Here is an 8,744-nt window from a genome sequence, read left to right as displayed (position 1 = left end):
TATATATATATATATATATATATATATATATATATATATGTATGTATGTGTGTGTATAAGTTTATATGTATGTTCATAAGTTTATATATATGCATGTGTGTGTATAAGTTTGTGTGTCTGTGTTTGTCCCCCCAACATCACTTAACAACCAATGCTGGTGTGTTCGACAAAAGAAACCGATAGAATAAGTACTAGGCTCACAAAGAATAAGTCCTGGGGTTGATTTACTCGACTAAAGGCGGTGCTCCAGCATGGCCACAGTCAAATGACTGAAACAAGTAAAAGAAAAGAATAAAAGAATACACTGTGTATTTGCTGGTAGGCTGCTATTGGCCTTGTGGAAAATACTTTCTCAAAGTTCTGAGTGTTAAAGCACCTTAGAGTCATGGACAGGTGAAATAATTCATACCTGCACATGGTTTTGCATGCTATGAGCACCAATAAGAGCAAGTGGGCCATTATCATTCTATATCTTCTTCTCCCCAGTGTATCTTCATTTTCTCTAATACACTGTCTAGTAATGCAGAGAATCTCATACTGCAGAACATGTACAAACTTCTCCTTTTCTGCCTCTTTCCTTGCTACATAGCTTCCTTTTTTTGGCTAATATTTTACTCTGTTGCCCTCTCTCTCTCTCTCTTCTAAGCATCTCTCTTTACCATTATGTGATTGTCTATGATATTGTTCTACCACCATGTCATCTTACATTTAGCTTGAACTGTGCAGTGGCCGCAGGTTTAGTGGTTATTGCAAGCCCTTGGCAGGTTTCCCCCTTAGCCCTTTAGCATTTAATCTTGCCATATCCAGCCCAAATATTATACTTGGTTTATGTTAAAACTGATGTGATCCAACCTCTCACACCTACCCTAAAATGTCATTATAAAAGTAGACAAACACTCCATTGAAATCTTGAATTTACAAAATCATGCATGATTAATTCAAAACAATGTGAATAAATAAGTATTACATTTGACAAAGAAACCTGAATGCTAAAGGGTTCAAAACTACCAGTTTCACTCTGTTAACCATCTCTGTGCCAGGTGTGGTAATGAAGATATCATCTGTTATTGAAACAGGGCTTCATAAAAACGGTCCTTCTGTTCATCTACAGACATACATATGAACTGAAACATTTTCATCTCAAGTAACCTTTGAAGGAGAGAAAGTAGTTTGTTGTGTCAGGAATACAGCTACAGCCTCCTCTAATAATCCTTTCTACTAGAAGCACAAGGCCTGAAACTTGGGGGAGGAGAATAGTCAATTTCATCAACCCCAGTACTTAACTGGTACTTATTTTATCAAGCCTGAAAGGATAAAAGGCAAAGTCAACCCTGATGGAATTTGAACTCAGAATTTAGCGGCAGACAAAATACAGCTAAGCATTTTGCCCAGTGTGCTAACAATTCTGCCAGCTCGCCACCTTATAGCCTCCTCTAGCAATGAGAACATTAGCATTAACTGAGATTGTGAGTAAGGTATTAAATACCTGGTTTTTTATTCAAATCAGAAAGGGTGAATGCTAATACTTTTAAATAGCATTCATACAACACCCCCACTTCTCTTTCTCTCTAGGAAGAAAATACAAAGATAGAAGGAAATAATAAGAATAACAACAAACGGCAGCACAAATCAATAGTTACTGTGCGTTCTTTCTCTCAAACACAGATACATGTGTTAGCACACACAGAAGCCATCAAAAAGGAATCCTGCAGATTCATTGTTTCGTCTACACCAAAGATTTATTCACACAATTTTAGATGGTAAATATTAACACAATTATGAATATGTAAGAAACAGGGATAGCTTTGTCAATTATATGAATGGAGATGAATGTTAGGTAAAGTGTGTATGTATCTGAGTGTGTGTGTGTGTTTAGGGTGGTTTAGATAAATAGTGAATATGTAGAAGTGGAAATAGATTAGAGACAAATAGAAAAAGCGAGGATTGAAAGCTGGAAAGCAAAATGTGTTAGATTGTTTGTCAAGCAATCAGAAGATATACAAGAGTACATTGGATTTTGCTGAGAGATGAAGGATTAAAGAAGGAACTTTCTATAGCTGGAAGATAAGACAGTGAAGAAAGCTTGTTAGCATAAGAATTAACAGGAGCCAGCTATATAATGTTGTCTGTGGTAAAGTAGTGAAAGCTTTCAATAATTTAGCATATGAACTATAGCAAGATATCATTTTAGGAATGCATAAGAGACAAGAGGATGGGAAAGAGGTATTTGGCAGTTTAATTAGATACTTGTACGTAAAATATTCTAGTGATAAGCTGGAAATTACCTGTAGTGTGATTATGTATTTTTCTTGTACTAAGACATGGAGACTAGATATGATCATAATAGAGAAAAAAAAGTCTGTTGGAAGTATATGACATCACAGATATAAAACCATATGACAGATGTGACATCACAGATATAAACCATATGACATCATACGACAGATATGACATCATGTGACATCATATGACAGATGTGATATCACAGATATAAACCATATAACAGCAAATTAATGATATGTAATAGTTATTACAGTATACTATATATCATTGTCTTTAGGTTCTGAGTTCAAATTTCATCAAGGTTGACTTTGCCTTTCATCTTTTCGGGATCAATTAAATATGAACCAGTTACGCACTGGGGTCGATGTGATCGACTTAATCCCTTTGTCTGTCCTTGTTTGTCCCCTCTATGTTTAGCCCCTGTGGGCAATAAAGAAATAAATATACTATATATCATACCAAAGTGGCAATATATTATATCATAGTTATTACTGTACACCATATACAGGAGAATAGAAAATCATCATATTATAGACTAGATTAAAAGCTGCCCTCTGTGAAGATTTTTAAACTTGCTCCTGTGGAGGGCTAATTGAGCCAGTGGCCCAAAACTAGAGAAAGCTAAATAGCATGACTATAATATGTCTATAATGACTATATGACACAGTGGTGTTTGATCAAAGGTTAAGGATGGATGAGAATTAATTCTGTAATGCAATCATTCTATTGTTCCAGCCCCAAGTTGAATTCCAACAGTTGGCCAATTTGTCTCAAAGGTCTTATCTCAACATAAAATTAACAAAGTGAATGCCATTTATCTCCCCCCTGATCTCTAACGTCGTCTGACAAATGCCAACCAAGATGGCATGAATCAGTCAAGCTTTACCTGCTAGAAATAGCAACCCAAATGCTTTTAAATCAGATCCCAATGCTGGATTTTTAAGAACCAAGTTAAGGGCAGATTTTCAATTTTGGGATCATTCTGATTCCAAAATGGTATATATTTATGTAGAGCAAATATAGACTGACATACAGGGGTCCCAGATAGACAGACAGAATTTCGCTTTTATTATTTTAGATGTTATATCATTTTCTCTTATAGAGGTGCAATGGCCCAGTGGTTAGAGCTGCGGACTTGTGGTCGGAGAATCGCGGTTTCGACTCCCAGACCAAGTGTTGTGCGTGTTTATTGAGTGAAAACACCTAAAGCTCCACGAGGCTCTAGCAGGGGGTAATGATGAACCCTGTTGTACTCTTTCACCCCAACTTTCTCTCACTCTTTCTCCCTGTTTCTTGAGTAAAGCTGTGATGGACTGGCGTATATAAGCCAGAGAATTTTGTCAGTGAACAGGTTGCGGTTTCAAAGTGACGAGAATATTTTGACAAATTAAATTTAAATGTGAAAGTGCATCTAACGGGTTTTTGTATGTTTTTGAAATGGCTTATGTGCCACATAAAAAGCACTGCTAATTGTGTCACATAAAGAGCACTGTTAATGGTGCCACTTAAAAAGCACTAGTGCTGGTGCTATATAAAAAGTACTGTTGATGATGCCATGTAAAAGGCACTGGTGCTGGTGACCCATAAAAAAGCACCCAGTACACTCTGTAAAGTGGTTGACATTAGGAAGGGTACCTAGCTGTAGAATCCAAACCAAAAGAGATTATGGAACTTGGTGTGGCTCTTGACCTTGTCTGCTCCTGTCAAGCTGTCCAACCCATGCCAGCATGGAAAATGAATAGTAGATAATGTTGATGATTACTTTTCTCTTTAAATCAGTGGGAAAAAATATTCAGTGTGCAAATATAAAGAAACCAAACCATGAATTGATTATTGATATAGAATGTTACACTGTTGACCGTCTGTTGAGTGTTATAAAGGATCAGTTGGATAGTAGATCTGGTTATTCTAATTGTCCATCTTGGTAATCTATTTCGGAAAATGACCTTTATTTCAGTGCTGCTAAATACTAGTGTCATCACTGACAATGGTCAATGTACGGCAGGATTGTCTTCATTCTGGCTGCCCTATTAAGTGATTTCTTAGTTCCAGAGAAAATACAGGTCTGTATTTGTTTTGTCATGTTACTAATATAAACAGTTGTAGATGTTTTTGTTATCAATTTCTAAAGTGCTACTCACTTCACACCTGTTAATAAGATATTACTGATCCCTCACCTGTTAATACTTAAAGTATTACTCATCTTAAACCTGTTTATAAGATGTAATGATAGCTCATTTGTTCTCTATGTGTATGTATATATATATATGCATGTATGTATAATATAATATAAGGATAAAATCTTTATAAGAATTTATGAAGTAGTCAGCGTGAAAAAACCTCATAAGGAAAAAAAATCCCATCGTTTTTTTCTTTAAATATATATAATATAATTTATATAAGGGCATTACTATACAGTAATGCCTCACGCTTAGAGGGATTTTATAAGTCAAAACTACCAAAATAAGCACATATTTACCGATCGCGAGGGAATGCAACTTTCAAAGTGTATGTATGTATGTATGTATGCATGCATGCATGTATGTATGTTGTGACCACGTGTGCATCGTTGGCGATTTTCTTTCTGTCAGAGACTTATCAACACATCCATGATGGTCTTATCAGATAAGAAGCTACTGAGCCAAGATAGAAGAGATGGCTGGAGCCCATAGGCAGGAAGTTTTGATTGGAAATCTACATTTAGCTAATGTCTACAGCAATAGCACTACTTTTACCAAACTTCTCTGAAGTGAAAGCCCACTAGTGAGTGACATAAGAGAGTACGTATCAGGTGGATCTGGCTCGGTGGGCCTCATACTAGAGAAGAGAGAAGAGAGAGGGAAACTTAAGGCAACAGAGGACATTATTGTTAATGGCTATCTCCATTACCTTTGAAAGGTTAGAGATGAGAGCAACGGGACAGAGGTGTTGCCCTTTTTTGGAATGAGACACCCTGGGGTGTTCATTCAGATATCAGAATATATTCCGAATGAGAATGTAAAACCAAACAGTCTCACAAATATAAAAATAAATTCTGGGGTACAACACTTTACTGTAATGGAAAGGACACTGTCAGTACTGGTGGCTTTGTTTGCTTGAAGCAAGTGGAAGAATTTCCACATTTGGTATGTGTATGCTGGATAGAGAGCCTGGTGGAGTGGAAGGGGGTGTTTGGAGCTTACTTGTTAATATAAGTTATTACTGTTTTGTCATTTGTTTATGCTGGAGTGCTAACTTTTTTGCAAACTAAATTATAACTAACAACCTTATTTGTTGCAGTTGTGTGAAAGTCTGGTCAGTATGTTTCATGTGGCCATGATAAAATGTAAATATTTCTATTCTTTTTTATGGCTTAGTCAGGAAGAGTCCACATCTATGGATTTTTTTAGTAATTCTTAGACAAGCGGGAGAACTTGACATCTAAAAGAAATGGTCTACACCTATGTCACCAGTACTAATTCAAAGTCAGGTGGGTGAACGAGCTCAAATTATGGATTCCTACTGTCAGAAGCAATACATGAAAATATATTTTCCTGCTTCAGCTTTTCCTGGTAAGAGTCCATTCTACCAAAGACATCCAAATGCCAAGCGGTTGTCATGGACGAAAGAGGAAACTTCTTGAGTAACATCATATTTTATATATGATTGACTTTTCTTTGTCACTTTCCAGTGATCTGTCTCCATAAATGGTGGCATGGATATAAAAGTGAGAGCAATATGATTGTAACAATGGCTAAACGTAGTAGCCTTCCAGCCAAACATCTAGTTTTAACATTTTCACACAATCCAAAATCTTTCTTTTGTCACAGTGTTCTATGTTCTATGTGAGCCAAGTGTTTAGGGAAGTTGTATTGGTGCCAAATTTTACGCTAACATTACATCAATATTAACACTAATTACACTGATCTATGCCACACACCACAGTCTTGTCAAATGAAGAGGAAACACTAGACAAATAACAAGAAATAACAATAAAAACATTATGGAAAATAAAGAAAACATTGCTTTCATTATTTTTTAACAAAATATTGATGTGTCTCTTCATACAGATGTCACATTTATTATACTCTGTATACAATTTGATCTCTTGCACTTACTATCTCTGTATCTCACTCTCTTTCTCACACACACACCCACACACACACACACACACACACACACCATCTCTCTCTTCTACTTCCCACCTCAATTGCACTTTAGAAGCTAATCGGATAAAAGTGGGGAGGAAGACAAGAGAAAGACAGAAATAAAATAAAATATATTAGAGGTAGTTGACTTTAATCTTCGAATCCACAGTTCATTTATAATTGAATTTTTGTTTTTATAACACTTTCCTTCAATCGAAATTTATAACACCAGGAGCAAATTGTTTCTACTTTTTTTCCCCTTCAGTTTGAAAAATCAATAAAATTGTGATATAATTTTGTGAGTGCTTTTAAATCCCCACTTAAAGGAGAACCTCTCTTGAATAACTATTTGTTAGATCCACCTATTTTCCAATATGTTTCAGTTTTTTTCCTAATATATATGAATATATGATATACGAATAGTGTTTACGCTTGTATGTGTTTCTAGATGTATGTTTATGTGTGTATGTAATATCAATCACCATCTTGTTCTCTTAAATCAGAATTGACTGTTGGTAAATACCATTACTGTATATCTACAGTACTCTTCATAACTGGTTGCCACAACAACAACCTTTATTTTATTCATGTTTATATATATCTTGTAATTTGTTGATTTTGTTAAGTGCAGCTGAATGTAGGAGACAGGCTGCTAGTTGATGTACAGCATGTCAATATATATATATATGGATATATGGGGGTTTATTGTGCACATGGTTAGCAGAGGCTAATAGAGATGGCAGAGAGATTGTATATTCAGACATAAGATGGTTAGATGACATATGATCTTGGTGTAGAGAAAGTTTCTGTCATACCAACTCATTCAGATTTTGTCAGGATAGTAAATCAAATGATTAACTTTTATGGTCATATCTTCTATGTTGGTATTGGTACACTATATCTGCAATACAAGATTTTTGAATGCATCCAGATTCTATTTCATCTTTTCTCTGTTAGCCAATGTTCACAGGTTTTGTTTAGTTTCCAAAGTCATTCATAAGACATTTAAAATTCAGATTCTATCTCAAATCAATACAAATTCATAATTCCTTACCTATTAGTTTCAATCATGAAATAAATTTGAGTTTCTAATTAATCCTTTTCTGCATACCACTTAAGGTTATAGTTTTTTTTTTTTCTGCATGGTATTTTTCTGGTTCTTGCTACAGATTATAGCTTTTGTCTTAGCACCTAGCTACTATTTTACTCTTAGTTATTACTTGAATCTCCCTTCCCAATTATATTTTTGATGATAGCCTCTGCCATAAGGATAGCAGTTAGCTGAGTAATTTTTAACAAAATTTCATCTTGAATTCCAGTATAGCCATCTCTGAGACTGAAGAAAAGTAGACAGAATCAGACTATGAGAGAAATATGTTTTTCTAAGTAGATTAAATTTCTCTATGAATGCATTGACAATCTGAGCAATATTTAATCATTCTTATATATCCTGAAGGCTCTTTAAAGGTAGTGGATAATTTCTGCTACCTAGGGGACCAAATTAATAGTGGGAGAGGATGTACAGAGCACATAATAGCTAGAACAAGAATAGGATAGGGAAAATTCAGAGAGCGTTTACCTCTGTTGGAGACCAAAAGTCTCTCTTCCAAGAGAAAGGAAGACTGTATGAGGTATGTATATGAATAGCAATTCTAGATGATAGTGAGATGTGGGGCCTGAATGCAGAGGACATGTGAAGGCAATAGAGGAATGAGAGTAGTATGCTCCACTAGATGTACACTGTAAGTGTACATGTGTGACAAGTGCTAGTGCGTAGAGAGAAAAGTTAAGCATAAGAGGAAGCAGATGCAATTTGCAAGAGAGAAGACTGTGTTGGTTTGGTCATGTGATGTGGATGGATGTTGACAGCTCCATAAAGAAGTGCTGATCATTCAAAGTGGATGGTACTCGTGGAAGCAGGAGATCCAGGAAGACATGAGATGAAGTACTGAATGACGATCTCAGGACACTGGACCTTATGCAGGAGATGACAAAGGGCTAAGATATCTGGCACCTTGCTGTACTCAAGAAGACTCATCCTCCAAGACAGAAGTATTAATGCCACACTCCCGTTGCTGAAGAGGATTGGCCTGCTAGAACCTTGTGCCAGTGCCATGCAAAATCTACTCATGCCAGGGCTACACAAAAAGCACACATTGCCAGTACCATATAATAGCACCTATGCTGGCACCACATAAAAGTACCTGTGTCAGTCCCATGTAAAAAGCATGCAGTATTTTCTGTAAAGTGGTTGGCGTTAGGAAGGGCATCCAGCCATAGAAACCAAGCCAAAACAGACTGGAACCTGGTGCAGCTCTCATGCTTGCTTTCTCT

At 36.1% G+C, this 8,744-nt stretch overlaps 1 protein-coding gene across 1 annotated transcript in view; it reads left to right on the top strand.

Moving 5' to 3' along the window:
- The window catches only part of LOC106877315 (cytosolic carboxypeptidase 6-like), a 511,794-nt gene that overhangs the window by 459,454 nt on the left and 43,596 nt on the right, over positions 1-8,744 (top strand). The gene's annotated exons all lie outside the window — the stretch shown is intronic.

Source organism: Octopus bimaculoides, chromosome 10, assembly GCF_001194135.2.
Source record: "Octopus bimaculoides isolate UCB-OBI-ISO-001 chromosome 10, ASM119413v2, whole genome shotgun sequence".
Classification (NCBI taxonomy): Eukaryota; Metazoa; Mollusca; class Cephalopoda; order Octopoda; family Octopodidae; genus Octopus; species Octopus bimaculoides.
Note: the sequence above shows the minus strand (reverse complement) of the source record. Positions and strands in the feature narration are given on the sequence as shown.